The sequence below is a fragment of the Alexandromys fortis genome, unplaced genomic scaffold (assembly GCF_014885135.2).
Source record: "Alexandromys fortis isolate MF-2015 unplaced genomic scaffold, M_Fortis_MF-2015_v1.1 scaffold_46, whole genome shotgun sequence".
NCBI lineage: Eukaryota > Metazoa > Chordata > Mammalia > Rodentia > Cricetidae > Alexandromys > Alexandromys fortis.
In genome coordinates, this window is record NW_026067919.1 from 8,278,486 (window position 1) to 8,298,527 (window position 20,042).

The following is a 20,042-nucleotide window of genomic DNA, read 5'->3' on the forward strand; positions in this document are numbered from 1 at the left end:
TTTTTCTGTATGAAGTCTCTTTAAGAGACTGGCCTCTGGGAGTTTGATTATGTTCCAATGAGTATATTGGTAACACAAAATGGACCAGGTATTTTTTACTTTTCTTTTTTTTTCTTTTTCTATGGGACATTACAAGGGGGTGGGTAGACATGAGAGGGCAAGGGAATTGAATGATATCAGGGTGAAATAATAAAAATATTATGTTAGAAAAAAATACTCTAGATTTCTTTGCTCCCGGTGCTAGACTTTAGTGCCTTTTCTTCCAATTTCAGAGTAATTTTGTCATCTTTTATGGAACTTTTGAAATAAATAAGAGAGAACTATTTATGCTGAATGAGAACTAATTCAGAAAGCTCACCACCTCCAGCCTGAGTGAGGCCATTTAATAAAGATTTTCTATGTGAAGTTCCAAAGCACAGCCACATGTGATGTCTATTTATTCATCTCTCATTTTTCCTTGTGTTTGTGTGTGTGTGGTGTGTGTATCTTTACAGAAATACATATAAATACTGCCTTGTTCGTGGATGGATACTCAACTCTCTAACGTCTCTGCTAGACTCTCTTTTACTGTCACAGAGCTGGTTTTAAGCCCCTCTTCCTGTTCTACAGTTCCCAACATAATAATCTCCATCTTTCATGACTAAAAATTTTGCTAAGTTTTTATTTGAAAATACAATTTTCTGATTGCGTGGTTTTTCTTCACATGCATTAAACAATCAGATCTTGATAAGTATAGGAATTAGAGTATCCCTGAAGGATGTTTGTCTTCTTAGTATAAGTGTGTTTTAGAGAAACATTTGATGCTAGCCCCTCTGTTTCTGTTTCCAGGCTGCTTTTGTGATCTCTTCACTCACTTCAAAGAAGTATTTTCATGCGTGCCCAACATTGGGAATCAAGATAGGCATGGGTTGGTACTGGGCAGCACTTTCTTTCTTAATTCTAGGGTGTGGTGCGTGAGATGATTGTGTTAACGTTTGTCAGACTTCTCTTTGGGACAGGGTTGTACATTGATTGAGCAAATAGGAGTAAACAAAAAGTATCCTCATCCATGTTGTGTTGTTATAACAGAATTCTTGATGCTGCTGATTTTTAAGAAAAGCAAGTTTGCTTGGCTTCACTGTTTGACAGGTTGAAAGTTCAAGAAAAGCAGCCATACTTAGATAGCCTCAGGTCTAATCCTCACTTTACAGATAGCATCATGTGATGGATGAGGGTGGGACAGTTTCTATAGCAAGAAAGACTCAAGGGAACACTTGAAGAAAGCTGAATTCACAAGAACACCCCGACAGTTGGTATCTCATACACTGAGGCTTAGAATTGACTCCATTGCGCGCTCACTTTGGCAGCACAAATACTAAAATTGGAACAATACAGAGAAGATTAGCATGGTCCTTGAACAAGGATGGCACACAAATTCATGAAGCATCTCATTTTTTAAAAAGATATATTAATTAAGGGAGGCATTGTGGGGTTGCCAAGAGGCTTGACTCTAGAGGAGTTCCCAGATGTTCACAGGTATGTTCCCAGCTAGGACCCAAGACTCTTCTGACCTCTTTTCCCATTTTCTTCCCTGAGATATTTTCAGGGACAGACGCTTGTTAGGTTCCCTTAGGGGCAGAGCCTCGTCCTTTCTTTAGTACAGTGTCCATAAGAACAGCTCAGACCCTGCGCATACGGGCTTTTCACAGCTGCTTTTGCACACTGATGTGGGAGTGATTTCTTATTAATAAAGAAACTGCCTTGGCCCATTTTATTGGATAGAAAATTAGGTAGGCGGAGTAGACAGAGGAGAATGCTGGGAAAAAGAAGCTGTGTGAGGAGTCGCCATGGTTCTCCCGCTCCAGACAGACGCAGGTTAAGATCCTCCCTGGTAAGCCAGCTCGTGGGCTACACAGAATATTAGAAATGGGTTAGAACAATATGTAAGAGCTAGCCATAAGGAACTGGAACTATCCGGGCCAGGCAGTGTTTGAAAGAATACAGTTTCCGTGTAATTATTTCTGGGCATAAGCTAGCCATGCGGGCGGCCGGGTGCCGGGGACGCAGCCCTGCCGCCGCTCCTATTTCAACAGATGGCGCCCAGACGTGATGGCTAAATCCACTTAAAAACCTGAGAAGGCTTAAAAATAAGGGAGAGAGAGTTTAACACAGATTTTTGCTGTTTTGTTGGTGGCGTTCTGTAGAGAGATTCCTGATTCAGCAACAGCAAAAAAAAAAAAAAAAAAAAAAAGCCGCGTCATTTTAAAGCGCTGCTTCCTGGAGCTATGCTGCCAGCGTGAACTCTGGCTTTAAAGCATTTCAAGGCTTTTATGGGACTGGATGTTTGTGTTCCCGCTTGGGATCGGAGGAGAGTGCTCTGAGACTGTGCCGATGGCTCAGCGCTTCCCGCCTGCACCTGGGCAGACGGCAGAATCAGGCTTAGGCAGGCGGAAGAGCATGGCGGATTCCTGCCGCCATACAGAGACGCATTTTCAGACTGCGCAGTGCTCTGCGTGTCAGATTTGGCTGTAACTTGGATGAAAAGAGTTTCTGTGCTGCACACTCAGTCTCAGAGTTAAACTGCTGATTGCGGCTCCAATGTGGACTGCTGTGTGCCTGGAACTGTGGTGGCTCAGGGGCACCAAATGGCTCTGAGGCAGGAGCAGCTTGGCTCAGCTCTGCCATGCTGATCTGTGCTGGTCTCAGGCAGGAACTACCGTAATTACCTTAAAACCGTGCAGTTAAGGTTTAGACTGGGCAGGACACAGGCAGTACCGTATTACCTGTACATGGTGCAACTTAAGTTTTTAAGAACTGTTTAACATTTTAAGAAATGCTCCTGGATAGTGAAAAAATTACAGATTCACAATAAAACAGATTCAGACAGACCACTAAATGGATCACAATGTTGGATGAGTGTACGTAGGCTTGAGAGAGAAAAAAAAAATAGAGAGAGAAAGAATAAAGTTAATGCCCTTAAAAAAAAGGGGATAAAGTCTTTAAAGAGACAGAGTACAGATAGTTATAGATTAAGAGAAATAAAGTAAATATAAGCCACGTAAAAATGGAAAATTCACAGAGAGTCTGGATTATGTACATTGTGTTTTCTTTAAAATTTTTGACTGTGAAGGAGCTAAGTACAGAGAGACATTTCATTACATGGGCTGCCAAGCTAAACCAAAATGGATATAAGGGTATTATGATTTCAGAATTTGGGTCTAAGGATATGATGCTTTGGAGAGGGTCTTCTTTTGTTTTTGCAGAGGATGAGACCCTGTGGATTGCATCTATTCCGATTTGGTATGATAGACCACGCCCTCCTGAAAGGTTGCTGTGAATACCCTCAAAAAATTGCTTCGCTCAATTGCCAACTGAGATGAAACTAGCATACAGGTTATATCATGAACAACCTAATTAACGACGCCCCTATTCAGCAGGAAGCAGTTTGTAGAGAAAAAACTACGCCCATGTTCCCAAATATTGTTTATAAATGTTCTTTTACATTTAAAGGGGGATATGATATAGATATGAATAATTTGCATTGGTATGGATTTTATGGTCAATTTTGTTATATGTATATGTATTTTTGATCTTGATTAAGGTATTGTGATTGTGTAGTTCATTTAAAAATGTAATGTATAATTAGGAAATATAGGTTGTTAATGGATAATCATCGCTAATACTTAAGCTTGTAGTCATGTTAGTTAGATTTTCTAGATATATAGAGAGATATTTTAGTTAGATAGGCATTCTTCATATCTTTCAAAGGCTGCAGAATATGGCATTTAAGATATTTTAATAACTTAGGGTTTTTCATGACAATGAGACACATTTGCTCCTGGCAGCACCAATCTATTTCAAGAGGAAGATGGGCATCGAAGAGAATCCTTATGGAGTTTGATAGCCATTTGGGCAAGAAACTGCTCTTGCCTGGACTGTTGCATAAACTGGACACAGAGAACCCGCAGAGAGAGGACTGCTGAACTTGCCTAAAGGTGAGATGACCTTTTGGGGTTCCTGCTTCATGAAAGAGTCTGTGAGACATTCTGCAGGACACAGCAAAAAGTGACTGAACTGTCTTTGGAATTTCTTGCTTGATGAGAATGTCTGCTGGATACTATGGGCCTGTAGGCCGAAGATGGATGCCCCAACGGTACAGAGGAACTTTGGGTGACTGTCCAGGCAGCGAGATGTCTCTGTCATTTCTAGAGTTTTCTTATTTCTTGTTTGATAGGTAATATTATATCCTTCTGGAGTCTTTGATGGAGTTGAAGAATGGTTAGTTATAGTTTTCCTTAGTTATGATAAGAGATAAAATAGATATAAATATTGTAACTGTAATTCTTACTTGATAACTGTTTTGTTATATGTAATTTTACTATGTTAAAGTTAAAGCCTTTCTTTTTTGTTTAAACAGAAAAAGGGGAAATGATGTGGGAGTGATTTCTTATTAATAAAGAAACTGCCTTGGCCCATTTTATTGGATAGAAAATTAGGTAGGCGGAGTAGACAGAGGAGAATGCTGGGAAAAAGAAGCTGTGTGAGGAGTCGCCATGGTTCTCCCGCTCCAGACAGACGCAGGTTAAGATCCTCCCTGGTAAGCCAGCTCGTGGGCTACACAGAATATTAGAAATGGGTTAGAACAATATGTAAGAGCTAGCCAATAAGAAACTGGACCTAGCCGGGCCAGGCAGTGTTTGAAAGAATACAGTTTCTGTGTAATTATTCTGGGCATAAGCTAGCCATGCGGGCGGCGGGGTGCTGGGGACGCAGCCCCGCCGATCCTATTTCAACAGCACACTGCCAATTATGTAACGCCAAAGGTTGCCTTCAGGCTCTGCTCCGTGGAAACTGGTCTTGATGTTGGGATCTCCCGATGTTATCTTTCATCAATCAGGTTAGTGGAGTTTTTCCAGGAACAATTAGGTGGGTTTAAGTTCCTATTTGAAATGAAAGCTCAGCTGGTTGCAGGTTCAGCTTCAGACCTCTGTCTTCCTCTAGTCCCTAACTTGGGAGGTTTAAATGCGTTTTTTTTTTCTTGCTTGGCTGTCTTGCAAACCCATCTCTGATCACCTGCTCCTTGTAGATCTCACCTTCTTTGTTGTTATGTCACGTTGTTGGACTCCTAGCTCTGGCTTTGATTAGCATTCAAATTGTGTTCTCGTTTCACTGAGGAAGTGTCTTCAGTTTTGCTAGGATGCCAACTTCTTGATGTTTTATTATCTTCTGTTGACAACTCCCAGCGCACATTCTAGGTTTTGCTGCCCCACTGAGTCTGTGGCTGTACCTTCTTCTTTTTGTTCCCTGGCATCTGTTTTGGGTTGCATTTTCCCTCGGTTTCACTGTTAGGACCACCATATAATTTATCATTTATAACAAGACAATTTTGAAAGAGAAGGCACTAGGATAATAAAATGGCTCAATTTGAAAAATCTATCAATAGACAAGTTAATATGATTATATTAAAGACCTATAAAAATAGTTTAAGAATCCTAAGCAAAAGATCAGTAAGTAAAATTCAATGATATATTAAAAACATGATATGTCATGAGCAGGCAAGTGTAATCTGGCTCTATAACTATTGTTTTACATTTGAAAATGAAAGGACATTTATACATCTACAAACGCAGGAGCCATATGATCATTGTGACACGCAGAGAAGAAAAGATGTGATGGTTTTCTCTAGTTGTTTACATCAAAAGCATAAAGAGAATGAGCCCCTCGAAGGTGTCCATTATGAAAACATACTTCTTGAAATATTGATTTTTGACACCTGATGTTAGAAGTGAGACAAAAATGCTTTCTTTCTGTTTCTGTTTGAGCTGGCACTGGCAGTCCCATCAGATGCAATCAAGACAAAGGACAAGTTCTAGGTGTGCCCTAATGCTTCCTGAGAGGTGTTGGCCTGCTTGGTTAGATTCAATGAAAAAAATCTATTTGATGGCCTAAATATGAAATGCCCTCACGTACTCTTATATTGAAGCCCAGATCTTTAGTGCTATCACATAACTGGAAGAAGTAAGTTACCAGAAGTATATTCTTGGTGTATATGCTGTCCTGGCCCCTGAGAGGAGAAAATTTTGTACTTTCTTCCCTTGTCCCCATGGTGATCTGCCTCTCCATGGTCGGTTTAAACACAATAGAGGCAGATGACCAGAGACAGGAATAAGTGGCATTGGGAGCCTAATTAAACATTTCTCTTTTAGAAGTTGTTCAGTCAGTTATCTTGTCATGGTTACAATGGGTTATTTTTATTGTCATCTTTACTGGATGCAGAATTGCCATAAGGACATACCTATGGTGTGTCCTTGACTGTATTTCTATAAAGGTTTAACTGAAGAGGGAAAGATTGTGATTCTGGACTCAATAACAATAAGGCAAAAAGGGAGCCAAGCACAACATTGTCTCTCCCTGATGCCTGAATGTGGATGCAATGTGACCAACTGCTTTACATTCCAGACACCATGACTTCCTCCTATGATGGACAATACTCTCAAACTATGATCTAAAGTACACCTATCTTTCTTACATTTCTTTTGTCTGTTTCCTGTCAAAGCAAAGACAGTAGTGACCAGTGTAGTGATAAAAAGTTCACTAGACTGCATGATGGACAATAAACACAGATCAAACAATTGTGAAAGTTACAGGTTCATCTCTACCTTTGGAATTTTTGTATCCTCTTAAAAATGATGTCTACTCATAATTATATTCTTTTGTTTACAACTGCTGAAGTGTTGGTAGAACAACTTGAAATGAGCAAATAAAAGTAGGAACAAACCATAAAACAGTTTTGGATTTATAACATATCACAAATAAGAAAGCCACAGTGTTTTCAGACCCAGGCCAGCTGGCCTTGGTGAGTTCCCAATCCCCATTGTCTCCGTGTATGGGTGCACCCCTCCCGGTCCTAAGTTCCTTGCTTGTGCTCTCTCTCCTTCTGCTCCTGATTTGGACCTTGAGATTTCAGTCCGGTGCTCCAATGTGGTTCTCTGTCTCTGTCTCCTTTCATCGCCTGATGAAGTTTAATATTCAGGAGAAATATTCAGGATTTTCTTTGGGTTCTCCTTCTTATTTAGCTTCTCTAAGAACCCGAATTATAGGTTCAATGTCCTTTATTATCTGAACATAGCAGACAAGGAGGACTACTGAGAACTCAAGAACAATGGCAATGAATTTTTGATTCTACTGGACCTATTGGTTTCGTGGGAGCCTAGGCAGTTTCGTGGATGCTCACCTTACTAGACCTGGATGGAGGTGGGTGGTCCTTGGACTTCCCACAGGGCAGAGAACCCTGATTGCTTTTTGGGCTGACGAGGGAGGGGGACTTGAGTGGGGGAGGGGGAGGGAAAGGGGAGGCAGCGGTGGGGAAGAGACAGAAATCTTTAACAAATAAATAAATTAATTAAAAAAAAAAAGAAAGCCACAGTGGATCAGCACACTGCTCACAGAGACAGGATGACTTGGCATTTCATTTCTTTATCTATTCTAAGTGTGTCTACTCTCCACTTTACCACATTTGTTATAGGATCATTTGACTGGCAAATAATAGTTTCATGAGCCTTCCTGATTATAGTTGGGTGGCTACATACTAGAAGTAGCTGAGATTATAGTGCTGAGAACACCACATCAGAAGGAATTAGCAGAAACTGACCACTCTTCTCTGAGCAGACTGCATAAACAGGCTATCTGCATTAACCATTGAGAGGGAGAGCTTGGTGCAATTATCCTAGAAACAGGAACAGAGTGAGGGTTACTGCTAGTCATGTAATAATTTCATGTTTACAGGATTAGAAATGCTTTAACTCTCCTGGTTTCTTGTAGGTTTGAGCAGTGATATGTGGTGCATCTACTCACCTTAAAGCATAAGATGATTTATGTATCTTCTCACATATTTTTAGAATACATGTACTTTTAAAGAAATTGACAGAAAAATAGTATTTTATATCTATCATATTAATGTCTTCATGTATTTGTGAAAATTTATGTTTCTCTCTTGTAATTTTTTTCCTGGTTGATAAACTTCTTTTTTATTATTTTTATTGAGCTATACATTTTTCTCCACACCTCTCTCTCCCCGTCCCCTTCTACACTCTCCGGTGACCCCCATTCTACCAATTTACTCAGGAGTTATTGTCTTTTTCACCTTCCTATGTAGATCCCTCTATGTATCTTTTAGGGCCCTACTTGTTATCTTGGTTGTCTGTAGGTTGGTTTTTTCTTTGCTTTATGTCTAGAAGCCATTTCTACATGAGTTTATATTATATCTGTCTTTCTGGGACAGTGTTACCTTACTCAATATGCTTTTTTTTCTAGATCCATTCATTTGCCTGCAAATTTCAAGATGTCGTTATTATTATTTTTAACCATTGTGTAGTACTCCATTGTACAAATGTACCACATTTACTTTATCCATTCTTCAGAGAGACATTTAGGTTGTTTCCAGGTTCTGGCTGTTACACATAATGCTTCTATGAACATAGTTGAGTATATATCCTCATGGTATGATTGAGTATCCTTTAGGTATATACCCAACAGTGGTATTGTAGGGTCTTGAGGTAGATTGTTTCCTAATTTTCTGAAAAATCAACATATTGATTTCCAAAAAAGCTATGTTAGTTTGCCCTTTCACCAGCAATGGAGGAGTGTGCCTCTTACCCCATAATCTCTCTAACATAAGCAACTGTCATCAGTGATTTTGATCTTGGCCATTCTTACAGGTGTAAAATGGAATCTCAGAGTTGTTTTGATTTGCATTCCTCTGATGGCTAAGGATGTTGAACATTTCCTTGAATGTCTTTTAGCTATTTGAGATTCATCTGTTGCGAGTTCTCTGTTTAGGTCTGTACCCCATTTTTATTAGATTATTTGTTCTTTTGAACAAATTTTGTCCTTGAGTTCTTTGTATGCTTTGGATATCAGTTATTTGTCCAATGTAATGTTGGTGAAGATCTTGTTCCAATCTATAAGCTGCCATTTTGTCTTGTTGACTGTGTCCTTTGCTTTATAGAAGCTTCTTTGTTTCGGAAGGTACCATTTATTAATTGTTGCTCTCAGTGTCTATGCTACGGAGGTTATATTTAGGAAGTGATCTCCTGTGTCAATGCATTCACCATTGATTATGTTACATGATCTGACAGTAAATTCAGTTTGGCATTCTTTGTCCAACAATGCCTTTGTTTGACCTTCATTTATTTATATTTTTTTATGATTTTGTGTATGCCTTCAGCATAAATTAATTACCTTTTTTTATTTATTAAAGATTTCTGTCTCTTCCCCACTGCCGCCTCCCATTTCCCTCCCCCTCCCCCAATAAAGTCCCCCTCCCTCGTCAGCCCAAAGAGCAATCAGGGTTCCCTGCCCTGTGGAAAGTCCAAGGACCACCCACCTCCATCCAGGCCTAGTAAGGTGAGCATTCAAACTGCCTAGGCTCCCACAAAGCCAATATGTGCAGTAGGATCAAAGAACCGATTGCCATTGTTCTTGAGTTCTCAGTAGTCCTCATTGTCCGCTATGTTCAGCGAGTCTGGTTTTATCCCAGGCTTTTATAGATCCAGGCCAGCTGGCCTTGGTGAGTTCCCGATAGAACATCCCCATTGTCTCAGTGTGTGGGTGCACCCCTCGCGGTCCTGAGTTCCTTGCTCGTGCTCTCTCTCCTTCTTCTCCTGATTTGGACCTTGAGGTTTCATTCCGGTGCTCCAATGTGGGTCTCTGTCTCTGTCTCCTTTCATCGCCTGATGAAGGTTAATATTCCGGAGGATGCCTTTATGTTTTTCTTTGGGTTCTCCTTATTTAGCTTCTCTAGGATCACTAATTATAGGCTCAATGTCCTTTGTTTATGGCTAGAAACCAAATATGAGTGAGTTCCCTCATGTTCCTCTCTTTGGGTCTGGCTTACCTCACTCAGGATAGTGTTTTCTATTTCCATCCATTTGCCTGCAAACTTCAAGAAGTCCTTGTTTTTTACTGCTGAGTAGTACTCTAATATGTATATATTCCATACTAGATGCCCTTCAATGGAAGAATGGACGATGACCTTCATTTATTAAATGTAACTGATTTTTAGGGACTTTATAGGAGTTGAGATAATTAACGCATGTGTTACATTATGTTCATTGGTATGTTGTGAATACCTAAATTTTATTTTGTAATTTAAAAAATATTAAGTATAGTCATTATTCCATACTATATATTTTTTAATCTTACCCCTTCCCTCAAATGGAATTTTGTATCATTAATCCAAAAGCTAATCCTCCTTCTTCCACTTACCAATAGACTTGTTATAGTAGATCAACAGAATCTGATTGACTATATTCTGATTCTCATAGTTTCTAATCAGAAGTCTGCAGTTATTCAAATACTTATTCCTCTATGTGTAAGTATAAGTAATGGTTAATATGCTCTGGTTAGTTTTCCATTGAATCCTTGAAGCTACTAATGGTGTTTTCCAATGTGTTTTTATATTGAATATTCATGGAATTTCTATATAGATAAACGATTGGGTTTGTTACTATGTTTGCAATTATAATAAAAAAACACAGTATGGTGGCATTGAAAAATGTACAGAGGGAGAAAGACACGTGGAGAGAAGGGAGAGGGCAGAGACTTGGAGGAAGGAGGAAAAAAGAGAGGGAGGGAGGAGAGAGTAGAGGAGGAAGAGCTAGAAAGGAAAAGAGGGAGAGGAAGGGGAGAGAGAAAGGCTGAAGGACCTCTTACGGTAGAGGGAGCACCTCATCCACTAGATGTGTCTTCTATAGCAATCTCCAGATGATTAGCTTTTTCTCAAACTTTGTTTATCTTAAATACAATTGATAATTCATGACTACTGATTTTGGATGTACTCATTAGGAACTTTCTCCTCCACGGTGAATGCCAATTCCAGGATGTCAAAATGTCCCAGCAGAGGAGCAGAAATCATCATAAGCTCCATACCACAAGTGCTTGGTTGATAATGGAGTTCTTGCTAATTCAAGAGGTATCCTGATTCAGATTTAGTATTAGGTAGAAAATAAATTATCTACTTAACCACTTTACACACATACATGTGGAATTGTGTGTAGCAGAATGCTGTAACTTAAGTCTCATTAAAACATCAAATTTTTAAAGATACATGTTATAAAATAAAGTATAATGGATCACAAAGCAAGAGTTCAAAATAAATGAACATCAGCTTCCCTACAACTGAACAAAATGATATCCCCCCACACCTAATAAGTATTAAATTCTACTGTTTGCTCAGGGAGTGGTGGGCCTCACAGCCCCTTCTTCATGTATGATGAAACTTCGCTGAGCCCAATTTTGTCCATGTCTTGTCCAGATAACCATAGGTACAATGAGCTAAAGATAGCAATAACCAGGTCATGCCTAGAAATTCTTTTGCTGCAGTTGCCTGACCCCAATCACTTATGTTCTCACCACCTTTTTTTCCTGTGATGTTTCTGAGCCTTGGAGGGAGTAATATAGCTGACTCATTTAGGGCCTGGTACTCTATCATCCCTTATTCTCAGCATTCTGGCCAGTTATGGATTTCTGTGCTGACTGCTTCTCACTGTAGTGAGAAACTTCACTGTAGATGGCTGATGGCAATTTACAATTTAGCAATTGTATTTAGCAATACAATAGTAGTAGGATCCCCCACAGGGTCTATGACACCCTTAGGCATGTGCTCCAGAGCATGGTTATAGAGTCAGCCTGTGTTCCTTTTGATGGAGGAACTCAGGCCTCACATCATCATAAAGTGGCTTGACACCCATTTACATATGGTCATGCCACAATTGTACTGCAGTGCTCCCATTGCATAGGAGATCATTATCATGGCTTGCAGAATTCACAGGTAAGACTAGGTAAGACTGTTAATAGCTTTTCTTGTCTAACAGCCTACACAGCACCATCCAGCATGATAAAAGCTATCCAGGAAGGAGGAAGCTTCCAGTTCAGCTCAGCATGCTTTCTCTATGTCGTGTGACCATGGTGTACAGTATCTTCTGCAATAAGTTCTTACCAACAAGTTCTGATAGGGAACTGAGAGCAACAGCGAAAGTGCATAGTATTTTGGAGACTTCTAGGGCATACTCTAAAGGTTACGAAGAGGAAAGAGTTACATAGTTTTATGGTAGCTTTTCCAGGGACAGAAACTTCAAAGTCAAAGTTCACAACTGCCCGTCTAGAGACTTTTCCTGCCATTTGACTTTCTCCTTCCCTTGAATTACTGACAAAGGTTACAGCAACATGGATTCCACCTACAAAATAAGTAGCCAATACTGCTTTGGTAAATTATGAAATTTTTTAAACTTGACACTCATGTCTTAATTTAGGCAGTGTTTGCAAAGCAAAGAAACCAGGAAGGATGATATTTTTATCTAAGAATAGGGCAGTTTGGTATGGGGCATAACTTATCCTGGGATATAGCAGGAGACAAAAACAAGGTGTTCTTGAAGTATATGCTACCATCATTTGTGCTTGTTCACTGTGGTGGCATTGTATATTTATAAAGGAAAGAATGAGCAATCGATTTGGCTTGAGAACTCCAGAGAGCAGCAGAAAGGTTTTGACATTTGCAGTGGGTCTTAACAGCATTAAAGAAAGAAAGCAATATGAGCAAAGATATGGATTTTAGAAATTGCACAATGAGGAGAATTATGGGATGTATAAACAATAGTATTTGAACTTGCAAATAATACTGGATTTGCAAGTGGTCTGAAGTCGATGTATTGAAAATAAGTTGTTCCCTGTGTATGTACAACAAAACACAGGTAGCAGGGAGCTACCTGATAGTGTTCCCAGCAACAGAGATGTTCAGAGGAAGGATTTTTTCTTAACACAGTGGAAAAGAATGTTAAAGGGAGCAAGACTATAGGCAGAGGCATATTGGTAAAGTGTGAGTTCAGGCCATGCAGTAGACAGGTGATATTTACATGGAGGAAAGAGGGGACAGCGGTGATGGAATTGCTCACCTTGGGACCAATAGAGGAATGTCAGCTGCAGAGTGGCAGTGAGTTACACATGGCTGATATGGTTTGAAGTTTGCAGCTGACTAAGTGGATCACTAACACAGAACTGGTAAGAGAAAGAACTTGAGGCTTGAGGGGTGGGAAATGAAACTGACTCGGAAGACAGTAGTGTCAACTTCCCTTTAAGACATCCATGTGCCGAAGTCCATCAGGAGATTAGTAACAGATTTCATTTGTTCAGTGGACATGTGTATAAAAAATTCATATTAGTAACTTTAGTTTCAGATATGGGCACAGAGAAAGGCCTGAAAAATCACTGCAGAGAAAAGGGAGGGCACTTTGCAAACAAGGAAATGAAGTGTCTGTCTGCAGTAGGAGAGGCAGATGAGAGTGACACCGTAAACCTCTACGACAGAAGAGAATTCAAAAGCAACTTGTTTATGTAAGTGTGGAATTATGGAGCTAGGCCAAAGGGAATGATACCTCCAAGAGCCCAGTGTATTTTATTTGTTTGTTTTCTGTGGGAAACAGTTCTTCTGAACTGTTAGTGGAGTAGGGCAAGAGAGTTGGGAAGTTATAAAAGATAAAAACTAAGAGCACTGGATGCAGGGTTGGCCTCAGATGAGAAGGAGAGAGGAGATGAAACAAAGGAGTGAGCTTCACACAGAAGAGCTAAGCGACGGTGAGCTAGCAGAGGCGGGATGCTTACAAACCACTAGGGAAGACATGCAGTGAAAAATGAGTCGCACTGTGCCCTCTGCAACTTCTGCAGTGATTAAGAGCATCACTGAAGGGTAACAGCATCTAATGCATTCTTACAAAGTGTGTCTCCTGGTCTTTTTACCCTTCGGCCAACTTTAATTAATTGAGATCCAGAGATAATACTTGACAATCGCGTAAGAAAAATTGTATAGATAAAGCGGAATGCAGGGAGTCGTTCTGAAACCTCTCTGGAATGAGAGAGAAACACAGTCTCCTTAAAGGTCTGTCATCTTCTTTCTCTTTTACCATCTCATATTTGCTTTAAAGACTTAAAAGATTTTAAAGGTTATTAACCAACCCACTACAGAGCATGTGAGGTTTGCTTGTTTACTTGTTTATGTTGATTCTGATTTATATTTGCATTTCTTTATATATCTATATGTGTGTGTTTCTATATATATTTATTTTTTTAAATTTTTAAATATCAACCCCAGTTCCTCCTCCCTCCCCTTCTCCCATCCCCACCTCTCTTAAGGAGTCAACAAAGTCTGTCATATAAAGTTGAAGCAAGATCAAGTCCTTCAAATATCAAGGCAGAGCAAGGTATCCCATCATAGGGAATGGGGTCCAAAAAGCCAGTTCATGTCCCTGCGATAAGTCCTGGTCTCACTGCCAGCCCCCTCCCTACAACAGATCAAGCCATATGCTTGTGCCCAGAAAGAATCTAAAGCAAAAGGAACCTGAACTTCATTACTGGTTTTAGTACCAAGAATAAGAGTTATCATGAAATATAATCCAGTCTTCTGAACGGGTCTTTTGCCCTACACTACTGGTATGGGGCCATTTCCTGAGGGTAACAAAAGAGAATTACATGCCAATTGTTATCTGAAAAGATTAGGAGGGATGTAAGTGAGATATCTGTTGCTGTTTTGAAAGGTTCAAAATTGTATGGATGGTGTTTAGCTATTAAGCAAAACTGGACACAATGTTGACATTAATTTGGTATTCTGTTATTCTTAATCTTTTAAAAATTCTTTGTTTTTTCTCTCTCTTCTCTCATTTCTCTCTCTCTCTCTCTCTCTCTCTCTCTCTCTCTCTCTCTCTCAAAAAGGTTCAATAACAAATTTTCAATTCTAAATCTAACTAATTCTTTCAAGTCAGGTCAACTTCACTTGCTAAATTAATAGATACTTAAGCCAATGAATGATAAAACTCCTAAGTTGGAAATTTCCTTCACTAAAGATTCCCTTGGGATCTCAGGACATTAGAAAGTGAATATGCTCCTCTGGAGGGCTCACATTCAACATTGTGGATTCAGAAGCTCTGCATGTGGAAGGAAATCACCTTGGCTGGACCCTGGCATTCAGCTGTTGTTAGTAGCTCAAGATTATCATGGTGAAATCCATAACCCACTTTATTCCCTACTTCTCTGCTGGCTCGATTACTAATTTATACTTACTGAGGATCTTACTACACTTCAAAAAATCCTTGTTTTTAGATCACCATCCTAATTATGAGATATGCTCTACTATAGAATCTCTTTTTTTTTCCCCCCTTCTCAAGGTGATCAGGGAGGAGACATAGACCTACATCCTCAGTCGCCTCCTATCTACGTCCCGGAAGCTGCATCCTGGAAGCTCTAAGAAACTTGGATTTTCCTCCTAGCACACACGAAGAGACTGCGAGCAGGTTGGCGATGGCGATGGCATTGGCGAGGGTGAGTCTGGCTCGGTCTCTCTCTAAAGTCACAATGCTCTACGGACGAGGGATGATGGAGTCGCCTCTAAAAATTCCAAACGTAGTAGCTTCCCTTTCAAACTCCTCGGTTATTTCTAGCATTCCATCCTCTTCTCCCGGAACTTAACAGCTAAGAATCTTCTGGCTGGTTTATCATCTCTAGCTGCTGGCCTCCTTGTCTGTTTCCGTAACTCTGCTCTTAGCTTCCCATGGAATATGAAACCACTAGGCGTGTTCCTACTTCTTCCCAGCAGCTTTCTTTCTTTCACAAGGAAACTTCTTCTTTCTATAAAGCAGCACAACTGTTTACTTCGCTTGGCAGGAAACATAGTGCACCTTGATTTCAGAGGTTGAGTACTTCACAATTTTAATTTTAGTTTTGCATTTATTTATTCTATTTTTTATTTTTTTAAATTTATTTATTAAAGATTTCTGCCTCCTCCCCGCCACCGCCTCCCATTTCCCTCCCCCTTCCCCGATCAAGTCCCCCTCCCCGTCAGCCCAAAGAGCAATCAAGGTTCCCTGCCCTGTGGGAAGTCCAAGGACCACCCACCTCCATCCAGGCCTAGTAAGGTGAGCATCCAAACTGCCTAAACTCCCAGAAAGCCAGTACGTGCAGTAGGATCAAAAACCCATTGCCATTGTTCTTGAGTTCTCAGTAGTCCTCATTGTCCACTATGTTCAGCGAGTCCGGTTTTATCCCATGTTTTTTCAGACCCGGGCCAGCTGGCCTTGGTGAGTTCCCGATAGAACATCCCCATTGTCTCAGTGTGTGGGTGCACCCCTCATGGTCCTGAGTTCCTTGCTCATGCTCTCTCTCCATCTGCTCCTGATTTGGTTGTGGAGAAAGGGGTACACTCATTCATTGCTAGTGGGAATGCAAACTTGTGCAACCACTTTGGAAAGCAGTGTGGTGGTTTCTCAGGAAATTCGGGATCAACCTACCCCTGGACCCAGCAACACCACTCTTGGGAATATACCCAAGAGAGGCTTTATCATACAACAAAAGTATATGCTCTACTATGTTCATAGCAGCATTGTTTGTAATAGCCAGAACCTGGAAACAACCTAGATGCCCTTCAGTGGAAGAATGGATGAAGAAAGTATGGAATATATACATATTAGAGTACTACTCAGCAGTAAAAAAAATAATGACTTCTTGAATTTTGCATACAAATGGACAGAAATAGAAAACAGTATCCTGAGTGAGGTAAGCCAGACCCAAAAAGAGGAACATGGGATGTACTCACTCATATTTGGTTTCTAGCCATAAATAAAGGACATTGAGCCTATAACTTGTGATCCTAGAGAAGCTAAATAAGGAGAACCCAAAGAAAAACATATAGGCACCCTCCTGAATATTAACCTTCATCAGGCGATGAAAGGAGACAGAGACAGAGACCCGCATTTATTTATTCTAATTGGACCAAATCTTATTGATAAAACTCTTAATAACGTTCCCATTGTCTATCAGCTCCAAAACCATTTTTCTGTACTCGGCTTTGGAATGTTGAGGCAGGATATCTAAAAACAGAGACTTACTAAGAACTGCTCCCTACTGGCAATTTCATGCAGGGCCACTAGAGGGAGACACAAGGCTAGAGCAGAGATGTTAAGGACTCCCTCTTGCCTGCTGCCTTGGGTTCTTTCGCTCTGCTTCCTCTTCCTGTGAGCTCCACCCAGCAAGTCTTCATTAGGCTTGAGGCAGCCCCTTCCAGTAGCAGCAGTTAAATCGAGTTTACAGTTTCTCCAGTGTCTATATAATCGGCTTTATTCTCTATCTCTCAGAGGCACCAACACAGGCCAGGCACACTTTTCTGAGAAAATCAGGTCCGAGAAGACTAGGGACCTTCGAGCTCAGACACCAGTGTTTACAATCCGGGTTTTTCACATGTACAGCGTGCCTTCTCTAAAGCATCAAAATTTGAACCATTCCAATCTAACGCTTTCCCTCCAGCTTCCTAAAGGATGGGAGCTCATTCAAAACACAATTCTGCTGTGCGGTGGTGGCACACACCTTTAATCCCAGCACTCAGGAGGCAGAGGCAGGCAGATCTTTGTGAGTTCGGGGCCAGCCTGGTCTACAAGAGCTAGTTCCAGGACAGACTCCAAAGCTACAGAGAAACCCCGTCTCGACCCCCCCCCCAAAAAAAACCCCAACAACAACAACAACAACAACAAAACAGTTCTTTCATAATATATATGAAATCCTTGTGCTTGCTTTATAATTCTGTGTTTTAAAGATTCTCATGAAAATCACTGATATATTTCAAGTCTCCTGAATAGATCTAACTCATTCCCATCTCACCCAAACGAATGATGGGTCAAAGCCACAAAGCTGTGATTTGTTGATGGAGCAGCAGGGATGAGGGACGCCACTATGTCATATCTCTGAATACATTTATTGACCATGTGTGTTTGGTGCAGGTATCCTGAGATCGCCAGCCTAAAAGGAAAAGTGACAGGGAGCCACTGAGGACACAAGTATATAAAAAGAAACCCAGGGTCCAAGACTTAAACAATCTAACTATTCACACCAGACGTTTTTTTTTTTTAACAAAATGCATTACTCACAGACAGCCGCAACCATCAGCATCCTCTGGCACCATATGAACAGCATTAACCTCCGCGTGGGCTGAGATCTGCAGAATAAGAATCTGTGTTTAACGGTGGCGATTTCCACTTGTTTCAGTTTGGTGAACACCACTAGATATGGTATAGCACAGAGGGGAGGGAAGGTCTAGGGGAAGCAAAAATGATTTGCTGTGTCGATGCTCTTTTCCAATCCCAACCTTTCACTTCTTCTTGGTTCCACACCTCCTTCATCATGACCTTTATTATATACCATTGCTAAATTTTAGAAAAAGATAAAATGGGACATTGTTTGAATTCTAGTCTTCCCAGAATTGGAAGGGTGGGCTTAGCAAGAACTGTAGAAAGAGCATGACTTCAGTCTTTTAGATGTTGCAATTCATTTATTTTGTGGATATGTGTGTGTCGTTATTAAATATCTTTGGAAAATCTGGAGATTGAATCCGAGGTCTAAAATATACTATATAAGTGGCCACTAACTACTTTCCTAATATTGCAATTAGTTTCAAAAAGAAAAAAATAATAAAGCTAATAACTTGCCACCATAGATTCTTTGTTACCTATATTTCCTTTCTTCTACTGGGAGATTGGGTGATGGCAAAAGGATACCATTGCATTTCAGTTTGGTATAGCTGCCTGTGAGCAGAGCATGGATCAACAGTGCACATATATATCTGTGGGAAGGTACTCATTGAAGATAAAAGTGTGCTAAAAAACAAGCAAATGAGCAATGCCTGTGGAAATGAAATAAGTTAAAATGCAGCTAATCTTTGGGATAATGCACTCTCTCATGCTTCCATAAGGATGGGAACCTGGCAAGGCTGCCCACTTGAGAAGGTATCCAAGTCTGGGAGGTTTCAGTGGAAGTTACGGACAAAGTAAACACAGAGGTGTCCCTAGTGATCTTAACTTTGAAAACATACAGAAGCACAAAACTCCGAAAAATGCCTGTAGGGAACACACTCTGGATTCCCACCAAGTCCTTCACTGTCTTGCTAGATGTAACTATGATCCATAGGAAAACTGAAACACAACAGATGTGGACAGCTCAGAGGGAAAACACATATTTGACAGTTGCTGAGAAAATATATCAAGTTAAAAAAAAATATCTGATTTTTGTTCTCTAAGATAAAGAAACATGAAATGAAAAAAATAATATAGAAGGAAAGAAGAGGTGAGATTAAAAACAGTAAGATTCTGAGATAAAGTAGCATAAATTGAAAGGTTTAAAGACTGTCATAATCCCTTAAAAATAACATCAAAATTAAAGTTGGCATTGTGGTCTAAAAAGCATAAAATGATGCAGAATATTGAATTGCTATTGAAGAGAATGATTGACAAATTATTCCAGAAATCAGAGGAAAAGATATTATAGTAGAGAGGCAAGGATTCCTGAGAGAGTTGTAACTAGAGACTACTTGTTCACTTCCCGGCAGCCCAAAACCAAAATAATCATAAGAAACATTACAACACTGCTTAGCCTATTGACTCAGGCTTCTTATTGGCTAGTTCTTATATCTTAAAATAACCCATTTATGTTATCCTGTGTATCATCACGAGGCTGTGGCTTACAGAGTAAGATTCCAGTTACTATCTCCTTTGGCAGCTACATGACGTCTCCCTGACTCTGCCTACTCTCTCTATATCCCTTCCAGCCTGGCTATATTCTGCTCTGCTATAGGCCAAAACAGCTTCTTTATTAACCAGTAGTAATAAAACATATCCATAGCATACAGAGGGGAATCCCACCTCATCTCCCTTTTTCTGTCTAAATAAAAAAGGTTTTAACTTTAACATAGTAAAATTACATATAAAAAATAGGTATTAAGCAAGAATTACAGTTACAATATTTTGGTGAGTCTAAAATTTTATATCTAATTTATCTTTTATTATAGCTAAGGAAAACTATAACTATCTGTCTTCAACTCCATCAAAGACCCGAGAAAGATACAATATTACCTAAGTAAACAAGAAGTACATTGTAAGCAACTTCCAAATCTCTAGAATTGACAGAGACATCTCCCTGCGTAGGCAGTCCCACAAAGTTCTGTAATTTTGGGATATCCACCTTCAACCTACAGGCCC

At 40.1% G+C, this 20,042-nt stretch overlaps 1 non-coding gene across 1 annotated transcript; it reads left to right on the plus strand.

The window, feature by feature from the left end:
• The first annotated feature begins 1,330 nt into the window (after positions 1 to 1,330).
• Positions 1,331 to 1,437, plus strand: LOC126500680 (U6 spliceosomal RNA). The gene has a single exon (XR_007591404.1). It is a non-coding gene; the product is annotated as a U6 spliceosomal RNA (small nuclear RNA).
• Positions 1,438 to 20,042: the final 18,605 nt, after the last annotated feature.